This window comes from Corapipo altera, unplaced genomic scaffold (genome assembly GCF_003945725.1).
Source record: "Corapipo altera isolate COAL_440 unplaced genomic scaffold, ASM394572v1 61411, whole genome shotgun sequence".
NCBI lineage: Eukaryota > Metazoa > Chordata > Aves > Passeriformes > Pipridae > Corapipo > Corapipo altera.
Window position 1 is genome coordinate 2162776 of NW_020884875.1, and position 19100 is coordinate 2181875.

At 37.3% G+C, this 19100-nt stretch overlaps 1 protein-coding gene across 3 annotated transcripts in view; it reads left to right on the plus strand.

Annotated features, from left to right (window-relative positions):
* The first annotated feature begins 3200 nt into the window (after nt 1-3200).
* GHR (growth hormone receptor) overlaps nt 3201-19100 on the plus strand; it is a 163419-nt gene continuing 147519 nt past the window's right edge. For 2 of the 3 annotated variants that reach the window (XM_027635316.1, XM_027635315.1), the window contains exon 1: nt 3201-3457. The gene's annotated coding sequence lies outside the window, so the exon portion shown is untranslated. The remainder of the gene's footprint in view (nt 3458-19100) is intronic. The other variant, XM_027635313.1, reaches the window with a different exon arrangement.

Sequence of the window (19100 nt, forward strand, 5' to 3'; positions counted from 1 at the left end):
TGATCTTTGATCTTTACGTGTGTAAAAGTTTCAGGTTTTTTTCTGTCCTGCAAAATACTTATTTTTTCCCACTACAGTGATGTGATAACTTTCTCCACCTTTCATGTATTTTAATAGCTGCCGTATGACGTAGGTTGGCTCCCCATCCATCCCTAGGAGGAGACCCAGTGCATTCCTGCTGGTCACTGACATAGGAGGTGATGCCATCTCCTCATCTCCCCTGCCTGTGCTTCCAAAAGGGCCTGTATGGGTCTATTCCAACACTCCAGTCATAGGATGCCTCACATCTTCCTGAAGCCAACATGATCATAGCCCTGTAGATATGCGCATGTCTCTAACTCTTGTTTATTCCATTTGCATTGAGGCACTTAATTTGGGCCTCGATGAAGTCAGCTTACTGTCTAGAGTGGCTGGAATTCCTCTGTGTTGCTCTCCAGGTGCTCTCATGCTGACCTGTGATCCTTCTCCAGACTCTGGGCATCTCTTCTTGTTCCTGACATCAAAACGGAAACTGGTAGGAATGGGATGGATCAAGGCTCCCCTCCCCTGGCAGCTTTGGTTTAAAACCCTCTTCATCAGCAAACCTATGACCAAAAACTCTCTTCCCCTTCTCTGGCAGAAGGATCCCATCAGCTCTGGTACAGAAATGATGGGCAAGTTACTTAAAGGTTATACATGCAAACATAGTTTAAATCAGAAGTTCTTTTGCAAAATCTTTATAAATCTAACATTACTTATCTTAGCATTTGTCCATTTTGACTATTTGAGGTTTAAACCCTACAGGAAGGACTTTCTTCTCCACTGCTGTATTTCTGTAGTATCAGCTGCTTTGAGATCCCAGTTTCAGATATGAGTGTTCTGGGCTCTGTTCTTTTATACATAAAAATAATCGAACAGCTATATTTGTACAAATAAAGATATGCTTTCCCTAGCTGTGTGCACTTGACATATATCAACTATCGGATGAGTGGTTCTTTTAGAAGAAAAATAACCATATGCCATACAAAAGAACTGGGAATGTAAAATACATATTAAAAAACATCCATCAATTTTCAGCTTTCGACTAGTCAATTGCATGGATCAAAACAAGTGAAACATGAAGTGACCTGAAAACATTAGCTATGGGTTTGAATGCTTCTTATTTTATTACCTTCAGGTCAAAATGGACTGTCACATTACGATGGAAAATAGAGAAACCCTGAGAGCAATCTTTCTGTAATTTGGCATGTATTGGGTGAAAATCAAAGAGAACATTTGGTTTATTGTCGAGATGGCTGTATAGGAGATGCAGATGCAGACCATCAATAATGTCAGTATTATACCTTTTAACTGAAATACTGTAGGACTGTTACAAACATATAGTAAAAAGATAAGGACTTCAGCCTGTAACTAAAATACAAAAGGTACTGAATGGAGACTGCTAGCTTTCCTTCCATTTATAGTATAATTGCAGCTGTTTTCGAGCAAGCTCTAACATGATAAGGAGTAAAAATTCAATGTCAGTAATATAATTTGGTATTCTATATCAGTGTTTCTTAGCAACAACCCAGTAATGTTCAGTGGAGGCCATGCTCAAATGAGGTAACACTATATCAGTGGAGAATATCTTCAATGAATGCTTATACTTCAGGTTTTTCTCTGGAAAAATGTGCATGTTACAAGAACCTTGCTGTTTTATGTTGAAAACCTGAATCACTGGGTTGCTCTGTTTTGTTTTTAACAATCTTCATTTAATTCACCTGTGGTAGTGTTCATTAAACCAAAACCAAAACTCGCTTTAAAGTACTTCTGTTCTATTTCTTGTAAAGGAAGGTTGTCTGTCCTGACAAGGAGGCTGTCTTTCAGCCCCTGAAATCTCTCTCAAGTAACTCTTAGGACAGACACACAGTGTTGAATGTGTATATATATATAAAGTAACACCTTAAGAAAGAAAAACTTTGGGTATTTTTCCCCGTGTTCAAGATATGATGTCCAAGATATGTTCACAACCCTTTTCTCTTAAAGTTCAAGCCATTCCAGAAAACAGGTAAATTTCTAAAATTTTAGCATCCAGAAGGGAAAGAGAGTTAAATAATAAAAAGAGAAAACAAGGGAACAGGATATCTTTATATCATATTTTAATATTTTTATAACCTTATGATTCTTTATTCATTACCCAAAAGACAAAGAACTGTGTGTGAACTAACACTATTTTAACAGCAACTTGGATCAGGATCAAATTCTTTTCTGCTACTCACAGGTGTGCCTTCATGAAGGTTTGTATTACCTGAACCTCTCAACCCTGCATGGTCAGAACTGGAGAAAACGCATCTTCTGGAAATTTTCATGCCTGATTATTTTGCGCTTGAGCTTTTTTTTTTCTTTTCTGATGCAAGTATTAGGGAGATACACAATCTTAGTGCTTTTGAAATATCAACCTTTCATAATAGAGGAGCATAAGAATAAAGTAATTGGACTTCGATCAAAGAATGAGCCTCCCTTTGTCAGAACGAGCGCTCAATGTGCGTGTACACCATTTACTTCAAAATTATTTTTCCAGTCAGTTAACAATCATTTAAGGGCCATCAGAAGATTTCATTCTCCAAAAAAAATGTATTTTGTGTCAAAGTGACAATGTAAATGAAAGGGATAAAGATAGCATAAATATGAAGATAATGTAGTGAGCAACTGACATTTATGAAAGTAGTGGGTATCCCTGGAATGGGAAATCTGTGTTCATGTTGGTTCAAACATGCCATTTACTTCATTACCCAACTCTCAACATCTCAGATTTTCCAGGGGTGTGGAAATGTTAAATTTTGCAGGGCAACATTTCTATCTCAACAGACCAATGAAGTCTGGAGTTCAAAACTAACCAAAAGAATGACTGAGAACACTTTGCAAATAATATGATTTTTGGAATGGGCCTCTGGGCCAGTCTCATTGCATAGACAACACCTCCGCTTGCAAGAAACGATCCTGATTTCATTCAGAGAGTACTCAAGGAGTGATTGTAAAGCTGAGGAGATTCATAAATCCTCGAGAAAATTACCTATTTTTCTAACTCCTTGTATCAAAATAGAAGCAGCCAAAGAAAGGGCCCCTTAGAGGAAATAATTGCTTTGTGTCACACTGTGTAACCCGTCCCCACTCCAAGGCCATGCAGGGGACATGTTGACATTGGCGGATACAGATAGGGCATATCTCCCTCACCCCTGCTCTAGTCAGACAGACAGAGACCAACTTTGGTCAGGAACCCTTGAACCCATGTAAACATGCCACAGAGCCCGAGGTGATATACTTTACCCCTTTCAAGACTTTTACTTCAGGTCCAGCAGCACTCCAGCATTGCTGTGCAGCTTCTGAACGGGAACCACTTTCCATCTGTCAGGCCCCAAGCGGGTGCAGGACAGATGCATGGCTCCCTGGCTGCCACAGGAAATACGCCGTTGGTCTTGCCTGGAGCTGCATAGTAAAGGTAGGAGGATGGAGATTTCTCTAGGAAACCTGGACCTAATGGTGGTCAGCATTGGAGGCTGCAGGAGAAAGCATGAAAAATCCAAACCCAGCATTTCTAGAGCAAAGGACCCATCAGGAAACTTTCTTCCTCGTTTTGAGGGCTTGGCCAGGGGGACTGGAGGGACTGTGTTCCTGCAGTTTATCCCACTAAACCACAGTGTCCAGTCTGGCTTGCTGTTGGGGCTGAGGCTGGCACACACGTAGTGACTGCTTGTATCTGTCTCTCCCTTCTCCAGCTCTAAAATGCTGTTTTTCCTTTCTCTTCTGCTCTACAGATGGTGAGAGGAGGGAATGTGATTGGAGAGGGGAAGTTTTAATGAATCTACAAAACACAAAGTATCTCTGTAGATCAAAATATATTTGTTTTTCAGAAAAATACAAGAAGCTGAAAAAGAAGGCCTTTAAATTTTTTTCTGTGACAATCCTGTGATATGCCTAGAAATCTGACATTTGATTTTTACAATTTCTTTTTTCCTTTTTCTCCACTGAAAGTTTCCTTTGGAGAAAATAATTTCAGATTTATGTTTGTGCATAACCATTTACTCTAAGATTAGCAGCAAAAAAATGAAAATATAAATGTGATGTGTCGTATTACTTTCAGAAGAAAACTAGATGAAATGTATACCATTTAAAATTACATTAGTCTGCTTGGTAAACAGCACAAGCAACCTCTCAGTTATCTCATAATTGTATTCCACTTTGCACAGAGACAACAGTGGTTAAATAGATGGTGTGATGATATTGCATTTGAGGAAACAAATTTATCATTTTACCTGACAATCACATAATCTTAAAATTATTTTCTCTAAATCAGTTTCTGGAGATGTTAGCAGTGTTAGATCCAACACCTAACGAATCTTGAACTAACACAGGCACACTCTGCAGATCTTTTTGCCTGTGCTAAGGTCCATGGTGGGCCTTCACAGGTATAGTACACTTGACATAAGGTAAATCCAGTTTTTCCACAAATGGTCACTGTTGAAACACAAGGCATGCTCAGAAATGCTGTGAATTTCTCGGTTCAGTCAAGCCTGCTGCTCTGTGTAAAAACCCTGACAGTACTACAGCACATCCACATTTTTAAACATTACTAAAGTATTTTCACCTTAGCTATATAGAAGCTGTAGTTTCACTACACACTGAAAATAGGAGTACCTGGGTTTCATGAAGGTCTTGTAATGTGTCTGTTCGATCTAATATTTCAAGTGTGCTTTTTAAGTCTTTTCAGATCTAAATTTCCTATCTTGACAACTTTCTCTCTGTGTCAGAAAGAAATCTTGGAGAGGTAGAAAGGGATAAAAGAGATTTTATTTGGGTAAAAATAAAAATATTTCTGATTTCCTATAAAATAAACAAAATTTAATTTTGAATCAACACCAAAATCTCTATCCACAATCTTAACAACTTGTTTTATCTCCTGTCTACTTAGTCCTTTTTATAAAACATTCTGTGTTTTTTTTCCTTTTTGAAAAAAAGTGAATCAATTTGTAAACAGATAATGTCATCCCAAATTTAAAATAGTTAAAAGGCATGGTTTAGGCAAGTTGAAATCAAATATTTCATTTGTGGCAATTTCAAAATTTCTTTCATGTTTCTTTTTCTAATCAAAACTGTTCATTGAAATAATCTCATTTTCATTAATATTTCAAATCTAGATTTTATTTATTTACCAAAAAATTATTAAAATTACTTATCTATAGTTATAAACAACTGATGTTCTCTGTAGAAACTGAAATTGATTTTGGTGGGATTTAATTTCAGTCACTTTACCTCAGAATTGTTAATTTTTAGAAGAGTTGGTAAATCTGAAAAATTTCGTATTCCTCATCATGAAGAGCTACGTTCTATCAGAGCTCTAATTTTAGCTCTATTTTTGGGTTCTCTCATTATACTATCAAATACATTTATAAGACATCTGTCATAGAACCAGAACTGAACTCTTCAGGAGGTTTTACACATCAAGTTTAAAATACAGTATACTAAAAGACACACAGAATCACTTTTTTGTAATCTTCACATTTTTGTAATCATGAAGTCCTTTGAAACCTTCATAAACTACACCAATTATTTCTGACTTCAGTGATGTAGGTTGTCCTTATTACTCTTGTCTACAGTGAGGTTAAACTGGTGAAACCAAATATGTATAATGTGTGTTGTTTCTGTACACTCAGCACTGCAGTCTGTGGAACTCCTAATGGAATTCCTAAAAACCCTTAGTCTGCATTTTACCAGGCTTTAGGAATATGCTCTTAAAATTTTGTCACAAATCTTAGCAAATGGGATATGCTTTGAGTATGCCAGAGTCTGAGAGACTCAGTTATTAATCTTCACATTACCACATAGTTTTCTTTAGCTGAGGTTTGGAAAGGATATTGAGAATTTTTCCAGAGCTTACTAACTACTTGAACAAGGTAGTTACATCAGATACTCAGGTTATTTTGTGAAGCAATATTCAGGTATGGAGCAGCCAGAATGAGACCTTAAATACCTGTGTTTGATTTGGTTATTGTCTCAGAAATAATTAGTAGGTTAATTTTTCCAGACCAAAATAACATGCATTACAATTATAAATACCAGTTTATCTTAACTACAAGCCTACATAATGCTACACTACTACCAGAACACTTTCAGTGTTCAGCAAAGTGATATGACATTTGTCATTAACTGGTGGCATTATTTTATCTCTAATTGAAATAGCTAATGCTTTAATGTCCTTGTCTGTGCTTCTTCAGTTGCTGTTAGCAAGTTAGAAAAACCGGTATCTAGTAAATCATTGGTTCTGACTGCTCTGCTGTGGTTGGTCTCAGAGAACCCACACATCCTAAACTGTAAATTCAATCCTATGTGACCTCTGACACCAAACGTGACAGAGAAGCCTTGCAATAATAAGAACACAGAGCAGAAGGCAGTCCCTGCCCTAAAGAGCCTATATTATAAGAAGAGGAAGTGATGTGCAATGAGTCAGTGATTGATCTGAAGTCATGCAAACAACTACTGGAAAATTCAGGAGTTTCCTATTTGCCCTATTAACTATTTTTTTAAACTCATTGTCCTCTGTTATTACTGCTATTCGAAGTAATTTCTTCTGAAACAGGAGTACCAGTTAAACGGAAAGGTCATAGTGCTTAGACTTCTCTTAAGTGCTTTGTTAAGCTCTTTAATCTTATTTTACATGTTTAATCTTAAAATTGAGATATAATTAAAAAATTAATGCATGCAATGAAATGCAACCAGACAAACAGGTAATAGCAAATTTAGCAATGAATGAACTCTTGATTCTAAATTAAAATTGAACATTTGCTTCCATTTTGGGGTAGGAAGATAGTATAGAAACATGATATATCAATTTCAAATGAGGAAGAAATGGTATTTTTGGGACACTGATTAGTAAGCCATTTTTCTGCCTAAATCTCATCTATGGTATTTCAATATCTGATACCATTCTCTTCTCTCTCTCTGTACATATACAGTGCCAGAATAAACACATGCCGTTGATTTTTTCTGCACTATATAGCTAGTGGTGTCTGTACAGTTGTGTCTTGTGCTAATATAAACTAGTCATTTGTTGTACTGCTAAGAAAAAACACTGATGAGGTGATCCCATGGATCTCAAAGCCTATGACTCTGCTTGCAATGAGTTAAGAAATAATCCAGGAACAGTGGAATGGGAGAATTAGAGAAAAGAATGGAACAGACTGAAGATAGAAATAGATGTCATGTCACTGCTGGACAAGAACATGTCTAACTGCTTGCAGTGATTAAGAAAAGACCGTAAATGTGGCAGGATATTATAAAGATGTAGAACTGATCTTATGTATAAATGAAAGCGTTTTAATCACAAGTTTCATTTTTTAGGATATAATAATCTGCAGTTGATGAGTGGCAGACAAAAGCACCTACAGTATTATTGGTTAAATTTTCATAGAAATAACATGTATTAGTCAACCTTATTTAAACATATTACAATTTCCTAGTTTTAGAGGAAATAATAATCTTTTAATTTGGTCTAAATATTCAGGAAATAGTGTTATACCAGCCTGTCCTTAATCTTCAAAAGACTGATTTTCTTGCTTATTTTGTCTAATACACAAGTGTCTCCAACTGCAACTGAAGCTTTCACTCAGCTATGGCTTAGCTCATTTGTATTTGTGCTAAATGCTTCATCAGGTTAAATGTTACCTCTTCTTATAATCAGCAACATTTTTTATCCTCCTGATGACCTCCCCTTCTTCCCAAGCCTACAAATACGCAAAATGTAATCTTGTAATCTCAGATAATTGGAGTAATTGGTTCCAGTGTGGTTGCAGAGCTGAGAAGGGTCACATAAAACCAAGAAATATAAGCATGCCTCTTCTCTGTATGTAATTCAGAGCACAAAATAACATGCATGTAATACGCACAGTAAAAGAAAATTTTGCTGCTTGAAATATCTCTTTGTATTTATTCCTAACATGTAAAGATGTGAACATACATATTAGAGAAACACAAATATTAATTTTTAAAGTTTTTTGACAGATCAAGTATACAAACAGAAGCTCTTTGTATTCTGTGAGAGTTTAAGACAGCTTCAAAACATGTTCAGACAATACATTAACCATTTCAGAAAAAACATATTTTTCTGATGTGCAGTATGGATTTTTAGCATCTCTGAAGGACCTTGAGTTGATTTTTTAAATAGCACAATAATGGAAAACTGTGTTTTATTCTGCAGTTTCCTCATCATTTATTGTTCCCCAAAGAGTTAAGAAAACATGTTGGTGCTCACTTAATAGTCCTGGCTACATGACTACGTGACAATAAGACACTTTGTGAGTCTATGGAAGGTTTATGGCCGACACAGCTAAAAATTTAAATTGTCCGCACTCCACATACACAGCCACAAGCATGGCTACTCTACCTTCAACAGGGGGGGTCCATATGCCACAGCAAAGGGTATCTATCAAAAAGCAGCACAAATATGTTTCATCAGTCCATTAGCTATGTTAGTGTCTCATAGCAGTGATCAACTCCTTATGAAGCCTTGGCCTACCTGGGGAGTTGAATGCTTTCACCTGAAGCTGGCATGTTTATTTCTTCACTACCAGCCAAAAGGCTGCCTGTAAAGTGAAAGAGTCTGCAGGTATGAATTCCTTAGGCGTGCCTGCTTAGGAAGGAATCTAAGCCCTAGGTTTTATTCTGCCTTATTTCTTGTATTTGTTTCTAGTGAGTACTATCGCAGTGCTAACCACTTTTAAATTTTCTCTACTAAGATTTTAGAGGATATAAAATCTCCAGCCAGGAGGAAAGTAAAACCTTGTGCTTCATCTCACTCACAGTAGTAACTGTCCTACAGGCAGCCCAGCTCTCCTGCTGATCCTGTGATGGGTCAGACCCTGGTATTCACTGCACAGTAGTGACCATGTCACACTTGACAGAGAGTGAAACACATGTCTGCAAAAGGGTCACCAAGTCACCACACATTACAACAAATTTTGTCTTCAATGCTATATGCAATTAATCTGTGCTTATAAATACTTCTGTTTTGAAAACAAAACCAAAAACCTAAAAAACCACCCAACCAAAAAACCTTGATGATCTCTGTAGTATTTCTTATGTATGAAACACATCAATTGTTTAGTGCACAAAGCTATGCTATGTGTGGGTTAGGCAGAGAATATAGTGATTGCAGCTGCCATCCATTTCTCTATGCCTTGTTTTATTGTCTGAGGTCATTTAAGCTCCTAGACAAGAAGACCTCTGCGCAATATTGTCAAAACGATAGAAAGGGAGATGCCAAGATGTGCATTGCAATTTATTAATAAAATCCTAGTGATGCCATTGCTCAGCAGTGCACCACATCTTTTACCCTGCTATCTGCTGGAGAAGTTCCTTCTTCGGGCATCATGTAAAAATATTAATTTGTCAGCATTCAGATATTTTGCCATGTACCAGGTGTAGCGTTAAAGGATCGACAAGTGTGAGTTTAAATAACAGACTATGGCAATTATTTCTATTGATTGCAAGAACCCTTTAGGATACCTCTTTTAATTAGTGCTGCAGTTGTTCCACTGTCTTGAGAGTCGTTATGACAATATTAATGACTGCAATTGAATAGAAAGCATTTGTAGTGGAAAAATACACTCATGCCTGTTCTAGTCTTGCCCTACTTTTATTACATGAGTACAAGTATCACTCAAGCATCTGCAAACTCTTGCAAGAAAGAATGTGCTCATATGTCAAAAATCTCAGACATCTGAAGGGCGCAGTTTGGTGCCGCTTATGCACCAGGATGTTGACTCTGAAGTTGTCTCAAAATGTTTTCTGGAAAAGAAATACAAGTCCTTTCTGCTACACATGATGAGAAAAAAAAGACCAACAAATATTTTTTATCAAGCAATATGATCAATAATGTTACTATGATAATTATAGCAGCAGTATAACTGGCATATATAAGTTGAATTTTCTTCTAAACTGTGATAATTGAATTTTCTTCTAAACCTTGAAATTTTTTCTTCTAAACCTGGAGAACTGGAAGAAAGCTTTAAATTAAGCCTTTGAAGCAGAAGTACTTAAAAAAAAATTAGCTATCTTGAAATTCCCTCTTCTGGTTTCACCAGGGCTAACATATTGCATGGTTATAGACACGTAGTTATTGAATATTCAGATACAAACTCACCTAGAAATTATAAGGCCTGAATTCAGCTTCATCATAAGGATTGCGGAGTTTGGGCAACATTTGTGTTTTAGGCGTAAATGGGCAGTAACTGTTCACACTGACACTGACACATATATATATAAGAACCATTCATTTTAATATACATTCTTTCTAATGTCTTGTCAGTTGAATACTGTATGACATCTAATGGAGAATTATGCAGATTAAAGTAAAAGAGGAGGTTAGAAAGCAAGTTCTTTTTCATCCCTAATAACTCTCTGGATACTTTTTCTGTCTTTAAATGAAGATTCTTTTAATGCCCTCGAACAGTCATTGGTGTAAGCAGAATAGTAAAGTTAGTCAAATATAGACGTGTCTGGTTCTTTAAAGTGTGTATTCCAGTAGGAAAATGTTTTAAAGCAAATAGAAACATATTAAATAATATTTGCTATTCAATTATAAGTAGTATCAATGTGTTTCTATAAAAATAGCATAAAATGTTCAATATATTAATACTGCATATTATATATATCTCATTTATAATTACATAGCAACATAATAATTAATTGAAATGGCTACATGAAGTAAAAGTACATTAATTAGGAAGTTAGTGTTAACTATGCAGCATTTTTGGTTAAGAGATTATGTGTAAGGGTGCAGCTTTTTTGTTTCTTTATAATACTGATTACTTACTCTGAATTGGTGAAATTTAAGAAGTACCAAAATGAAGTCTGTTTAACATTTATGTGATCCAGTGTAGTACAGTGCTAAAGAATGTGATTTGGCAAAACACAAGCACTTCTGTTTTTCAGCTGAACAAGTCCCTTAGCTGCTCAGAGGAAACAATTTGGACCTTCTCCTTAGTCCCCCAGAATGGGTACTTCTGTGTTGTGAATGTGAAGTGCTGAGTAGATGACATAATGTCACAATACTTATTTTTGTCACTTGTGTGACTTCGTCACACTTATGTAATCTGAACCTTGTATCCAAAATGAAATGAGTTATGCTCTCTGATGTTTCTTACCATAGGATCTGAGTAGCCTACAAACATAAATGAGTTGGCCACCTCAGCTCCCTGATGTGGTGTTTTGTAAACTTTATGAATGTTTATCCCAGCATTTACAGAAGCAGCCTCTAAACTAAGTGCTTCATTACCTGAGTTCTTCTCTGGAGATGCCTGAAGTCTGTCTAATAGCCACCCACCACTCATGGCATCTGCTGGCTTCAGCTGTACCGACTTGTCAGCATCTAGAAATTCAGACTCTGGCTGTCTTGAGCTGGAGACCCAGAACACAGGGAACATACCCTTAGTGGTCCAGTGTGGTTGTTTTCTTAGTACAAAATGAAAATCTTAGTACAAAATGGAATCAATGTGCACCACGGTCTGCACTAATCCCCACTTTAGTAAGTTTATAGCTATCTGTTTAAATTCCTATTGTTAACCTCATCCTTTGAAATACTGTATGCAATTCTTTCTTTTTTAAAAAAATAGTGCAACCCTTTCCTAGGGACGTTGAATTCTTTATATATGTACCCTGTAAATGCCAGTGTGTCAGTCTTCTCATGTATAACAGCAGAAGATATCCAGAAAATTCACAGCTGCTGTGATTAATGTCTATTTATTTATTATGCGAGCAGAAGTCAACAAACATATACTTTAATAAAGATATTTTTTCTTCATTAAACCAATGTCAAGAGTCAAAATATTTTCATTTTCTATTGGAGGAATAATGATTGCCTCTAGCTTCTGGTGCATATCACTTCCATAGAAAATGCACTTGATTATAAAAGATTATAAATACTTCAGATTAGAAAGAAAATGTTTTTTCATGGGACAGGTCTGACAGAACTTTGTTTTACATCCTCTTTTAGTTGAAGAAGCATTAACTAAATTTTAATTTTTCATCTTTGATAAAGATAGTATTTTAAGATTTTCTCCTGGTTTTGCTTTTGTTTGTACTTAGGTTATTTTTTTTTTTTAGTTAATACACTGTCTACCCTCATGGTTTTTTTTAATCTGTTAGCCTGAAAACTACTAGAATCTGTATTTTTGACAACAGTCAAATATCAGTTATCTGGATTACAGACTATTTATGTGAATTATGGAAAGATTGCTAAGGTCTGGCATAAGCACAATTCCACTTTATATCACACCAGTTTACCTCCTGGACCAGTGTGACCACCATCCTGCAGCTAAATAGACTAGAAACAAAAAATCCTGGCAGCTTCAACCTGGTTGCCAGCAAGCCCATCCAGGTCAGGTGCTTCCTGATCTCATTTTGAAGACCAGAACTCTTGGAGAGTACCACGTGGAAACACGCTCCACCTAAAAGCTCTCTGGGTCCCAGAAGCTTGTGAAGTTTGATGTAAACCCATGTGAACACCTGACCTGCCTGGGCTTAGTACAGTGTTGAGTCCAGCAACAAGTCAAAACCTAGCAGAGCAATGCTGATCCCAGGAGACAGGGCTGGCTCCTGCAGAGAACATCATCTTCCATGTCCTTTTTCCTCTGAAGACTCATTCCATGTTCCTACTTATGGTACCTGAGTCTCAGCACTTTCTGACTTCTAGGAGGAACTGCTGCCTTCAATGCAGCATCAGGGCACATGCTAGATCTTGTATTTTCATTGTGTCATGCAATGCCAAAAACAACAAGCCCATCCAGAGCACCACAGCAAGCACATAAGTGCATTATAGTTGCTCTGTGCAAGGCAGATGAGGTCAAAACTTGTTGACATTAAGCTAGAGCTAAAAAAGACTGCTTGTTTCCTCGTAGAGACATTGGTGATACTTTGCACTACATTGTCTCTGAGCTATATATCCATCCTCCAGTGCACTCCTGCAAATACCTTTGGTTTTGATCTGTAGATTATAAAAGGTGTGGCTATATATTCTGAATTTATATGTCTAATTTACATGCTAAGAATCATGATTCAAAGATCCCTACATTCCTCCACAGGCTGTTACAGAGAATTTAGACTCTTGAATGTAAGTGCTGGGTATCAAGCAAGCAATCAAAGTAACTGAAAATAGATGGTATATGTGTTTAGCAGAATGGGGTTCAAATCTCACTATGCACTTATATTCTATTACCCAGAAAATTTCTTCAGAAATAATTATATGAAATTTATTAGAAGAAAAATTCAATATTGAAAGGAAATGCCAGTTCGCTGTTCTCCTTACTAGAGATGTTCTTCAGTACAAAGTAAACAGAAGCAGAAATACTTTATAGCTACCAAAGTACTCAATCTGAGCAGGGACCCGTTTGAGGGAAGAGTCCACAAGTCTTGGTACTTGTTGACATAGAGGAGAAGTGAACAGCTGTACCAGACATTACTTACATGCCAGATGTGCAATAACTTAGGATAATTTTGTTAGAGAAAAAATAAATTATCAAGTTGAAGTGATTGTAGGACTGCAGCTCTGGACACTTACAGAAATTAAATTTTTGACAAATATTCCCATAGACAAATGTTGCTTTGGCAGCAACTGCAGCCAGTAATGGTAGGGTGAAAGATCTTAAGACAAGTAAAAATCATGGCCAATACTGTCCATTTTTGAAGAGTAAGTTTTTATTCCCTCTAAATGTTAAGCACTGAAATAGTCTCCTGGAAGGTCTGAAAGAGCTCACATGTTGAAGACCAACAGCAGTTGGGGAAGTGCTCTGGCAATGATGACAGATGTGGGTAGGAAGGCAACAAGTGGTGGTAGAATTGAAGAGCAGCAGTACAAATAACAAAAGCTACCTTTTACCCAGCAATACATGCCCTGTAGTTCCACATACTGCAGAGCTTGACTATTTCACATACTTCTCAGCTTGGATAAAGAGGTTAGACTACATTTGGACTGCTGCCACGAGAGGTTAGTAATAATGACATAACCTATTTTGTAGATTAATTTTTTATCTCTAAGTGGTTTATTGTTTTATTGTGTTTCTTTGTCCTCTTATGGAAGTTATGTTTTTTCAAATTACTCTGACCAGTGCAGGTACTCCTCACTCTTTTGTGCCTTATTTCTCAGGTTTCTGAGAAGGAGTCTTAAAGAACAGTTTCTTAAGCTTTCAGAAGGAATTGATAGAGCTTGTATTGTCTTCTTATAAGTGTTAATGAGCATAGTCAGTTCATGATTGTTACTATCTAGCCAGCCATAAACTTCCTTCTCATCTTTCTCTTCTATGAAAAGACCTATAGTTGAGCTCAATACCTTCAGTGTTGAATTATTTCTTTACATTTTTAGAGACTCTTACTGCAGAGATCTTGCACAGTTTCTTCTCAGATGAGATCTGTGTGGTTGCAGCATGGAGTGTTGGTCTGAGCTGTATTTGTTGCTGTAGTACTTTCCCCTGCATTTGCAACTGTTTTCCTGGCTGTGTGGTTTCATGGTTGGATCCAACCCCACTGAAATCCGTATAAAGGTTTTATGACTGGTGGTATTTGGACCTTATCTTGCAGCCTGGAAACCACCTAGTCAAATATACATTAAAAGTATAAAGATGTTTTGAAGTACCTGCATAATGCCTGCTAAATTAAGATGAATTAATCTGACAGGAAGACAGATTTCTTTCTAGTGAAAGGGTTAAGTAATCCTTTTGCAATATTCTTTTGAGGATTTTTGTGGGGATGTTTTGCATTGCACCCATACAAGTTACCCTGGCTCAGTTAATTACTATTTACACTGATCCACAAGCCAGAGTACTATGGATGTGGTTAAAGGAAAACATGCCATGTTTGGATATCCAATCAGACAGAAATAGTATTATACGGGGGAAGTGAAGTTCTGAAATAAAAAAACAATATAGGGCAGTAATATTATTGGTCAAGATTGAAATGAACAGCATATTTAGTGAGTATGTTTAGCATGATTCAGAGAGTGTGTGTGAAGATACCAAATGGCAGCATTGGGAACAACTATCCATCTCTTTATTTCTGAGTAAGTCTTTGCTATTAACATCATTGTTAAAAGGTGTAGCTTGTCCATATCCCCCCAACAGTGTTTGACAGAACCTATGGAAATTTCCAGAGGATAAAATATGCTTTAGCTCAAGTTAATGGAAGGGAGTTCTTACAGCATATTAATCTCGTAGAAATTAATATTTTGTCTATACATGCTCTTATAACATCTGACTTCCACTGGAGTATCCTCAGAAGAATCCCTATAAGGCAAGATAAGTCACTGAATGTGGGCATTTTGTAAGTGTATTTCAAATCTCACATATATGCTTTTTTGTTGCTTTCTTTTGTATTGAATTCTAGTTTCTGAAACAGATAGCTTTAGATTTGTATGTGAGACTATGGTAAAAAAGGTCACTGCCCGTTGTCCCTAAGGAAGGAGAAGCTTCTGTTCTTGCAATGGTGTGTTTTTCTTGCTGGGTAGAAGGCTTTCTGTAAAATTTAACCTAGGAGTACTAAAGACTTCTCAGGTACCCAGTACCTGAGAAGATGCAGCTGTAGACACAGAGATTTCAGGAAATATGAGGCTGCATATTCTGAATAAGAAACAGCAGAGGAGTGCATAGACAGATTGAGGCTAGGATGGCCTCAATGAAAAGAATAGCACAGGACTCAGGGTTTTCTTTTACCAGATCTTTTACTGCCAAGGAAGAGTAACAGGAGAGATATTTTTATTTTCCTTTGACTAGCAAGACAGCAAGGCTGATATTCCCACTGCCCTTCCTCTGAAAACAACAACAACAACAACAACAACAACAACAACAACAACAACAACAAAAACCAACAAAAAAAAAAAAGGACCTCCTGAAATCTGTATTAAGGAACAGTTTCTAACAGAATCTCTTTCGAAAACGGTTGCAAGGTGACTCTTAAAAGACTCTTTCTACCCATCGTTTGAAGGTCATTCATCAGAAATTTATAAGTTTATTGCTATATTAATTCAGTAGTTGATTTCTGAAAATTAATTTCACTGACTTGCAAGGCATTCAAAACTATAGAAACTTCAATTCAAAGGTTCAGCATAATCTTTTTTGCCTGCATTTGGCACATGCATGACATATGAGTCTGACTTTGAATAACTTTCAGCTTCTCCAGAGTGTGTTTTGGTTTGGGGGATGATGTATTTTTGTTTGTTTGTTTGGAGTTGTTTCCCTTCTGTCAAAGGCTCTTGGGATTTATGCCTTAAAATAAGCTAAACAGTCTCTGTACTATTTTAACCAATTATAAAGACAGTTCATGTATGTGCCATCCAGTAAAATCCCAAATGTAACAGTCCCCATTGCAACAGTCAAGTGCTTTCTTTCACATACAACTTTCTTCCTTCTAGCTGAGAACTTGGAGGTTTACTTACTGAATTTATATTAAATATATTTGTATTTTGTGCTCTGAACTTTACTGTTCATCTGAGCAGCCATATTCAACATGGGCACCTGTAAAGGACAAGTGTGACTGTACTGCTGTATTTTTGATACACAGTATGTGGAAGAGGAAATGCCTAGAATCTCTGACAACTCTCAAAAAAACCCAGTTTGCCCAATCTCAATCTTATTATTAGCAAAAAATCATTTTTTCAATCTTTTTTTAGTCAGGGAAGATTACTATGGTACAGTCATGAGATTGCTGCTATTGTTACCTTGGAAATTACTACAGTCATAGATTTCAATGACACCATGAGGTTGGTGTTCCTGTGCAAGTCCCCATGCTGGAGCCCAGGGATGTCTGCCTTGCCTCTTGTCTTAAAATCTACCTCAAAAGGGGAAAAATCATTAAATGGTTAAATCTTGAAAATTACTGCTGTACCCCAAAATAGTTTATGGCCTAGTTTCAGTTTACTGTGTGGTACAATTTTAATGGCAAGTATAAATGTTAAGCAATCAGTTTTCAAGGTGTGCTAGAGGTTGCCTGCGACTTTAACCTACAGTCCTCAGCTGCTGTTTTAGGGTCAGCTCTTCTTTACAAACCTGGTCTGTATATTTGTTTATGACCAGTTAGTCACTGACTTACAATGAAGTGCAGTGGGAGTAGCTCTGTCATTGCCACATGCATCTTCTTTGCTTAGAGACCAACCAGTCGTAAAAGAAAGCAACCCAATAAAATCACAATTATTCCTTTTCGTCATTTCTTAAATGATGGCTTGAATGTCCTTCTAGCTTCTTTTTGAAATGAGAGGTACCTTCTTGGTCTTTTACCAATACTTGCAAAGGAAAAGAAGTCTTTCCTCAGAGTATAGAATATGCCAGTTGTCTCTTGAAACTAAGCAGAAGAATGAGGAAATACTAACAGGAAAAATTAACCAACACCTTTGGTAATATTTAGGGCTGCAAAATACTCACACGCAACTCCCTGAATCATAAACTACTTCCTCTGCACTTTTCAACGAGAAAGTCAGTTTCGATGTTTAGTTTGCGCAGTTATTAAGGGTCTCTCCACAGGCAGCAAGGATACACAAACATGTCCAGAGGATGAAACTTTTTAAATCTCACCCTCTTAAGGTCTCAGTTCCCATCTAGGAGCACAGAGAGAGGACTTTGCTGCATTGGAAATGTATTCCTCATGAGGTTAAGTGCACGGAAAAATGTTAGGCATTTGCACTTTGACACTACAGCTGTGTCAGTGCTGCAGACAGACCACACTAAGGAGGCTTTGCAACAAAAATATCAGAAAACTTACTGTGTTGGGGTAACTGTGTGATAGGGAACAGAGTTTGTCCTAGCCCATGCTCCTGAAATTTCCTTAGGCACTAGTGATGGCTGAAGATCCAGAGGCTGTGAGGATGGTAATTACTCCCTTCAGGTAGTGAAGGACTGAGAGCCTTTTTGTGCTCAGAGATGAGCAGACCTCTGAAAGGTAGATGAATTCAAGCAAAACATTAAAATGGAAAATGAATGGTGGTGCCAGCTGATCATAGGCACTAACGAGGGTTTCAACAAGATCAGTAGAAAGCAAGAATTACCGAAGAGCAAACAACTCCTCACTACAAAGACAAGTACATTTCCCTGTAATGGCCTGACTCAGAGGAATCTGGAGGGCATGTAGTCTTTGAAGTTTGCCTAAGAAATCAGTGCTCAAAGTTCACAGGCTGACTTAATCAAAGCAAGTCACCCATTAACACCTCCTTCACATCCAAAGTGCTTTGTACCTCAAGGCATATCACCTTTCTGCACACAGAAAAGAAGGCTTTTCTCTATAATTTTGTTAGTGATGAGCGATTTTATAACAAAACTACAATCAGAAAGCCATTTATGCTCACTTTTTTTGCTAATGTAGGCTTTTTTTGGTGGGTTCTGAGTTTTGTTTTGTTCGGTCTTCTTCAGGCTGAGGATAGGATCTACGTTATGGACCACTGTGTTCATTTCTGTTGCCCATTCTGCTTCACTTCCTGAATCTTGATGCAGGGTTCTCCTCACCATGGAGGGAATCAAAGACCTGTCTGGTCAGAGGGGATGAAAAGCTCTTTTGCACTGACAGAGCAATGGGACTCTGAATAGAGGATCCTACAGTGAAACCTATTGTCCTAAATCTCAGAGGCTAATGGAATATTACTGGCCAGAGCCAAATGCTGTTAGTGGTGATGTGGGGCATAAGTGTGAATAGGACTTAACTCCAAGGTTACCTAACACTTGGGAAAGGAGGAAGGGTGAACCGAATCACCCAACCTAGTGGAGTCAAATCCAAAAATTATGTTTGTTGAAGTTAAACAGCCAATCCCCTATATATGCCCCATTTGAGGCTTTCTCCTTCACCAGGGGTATTAACCATTCCCTCACAATAACTCTCAGAGATGCTGTAGGACCATCACGTGGAATAGCTTCTGGTATGGAAAAACAGGGAGATGATGAACAAGTGACTAGCTGGAGAAACAAGACCTTCGTTGAAATGGCCTTGATGTGCCTTTATCACAGGACAGAGTCTAGGAGAGGTGCACTCATGCTACTCCCAGACACTGCTCAGATTACAATCAGGGGTCATGTCACAAACCCTGGTGACCTGGGAGGTCTGCTGGTATTTATCACCCCAGC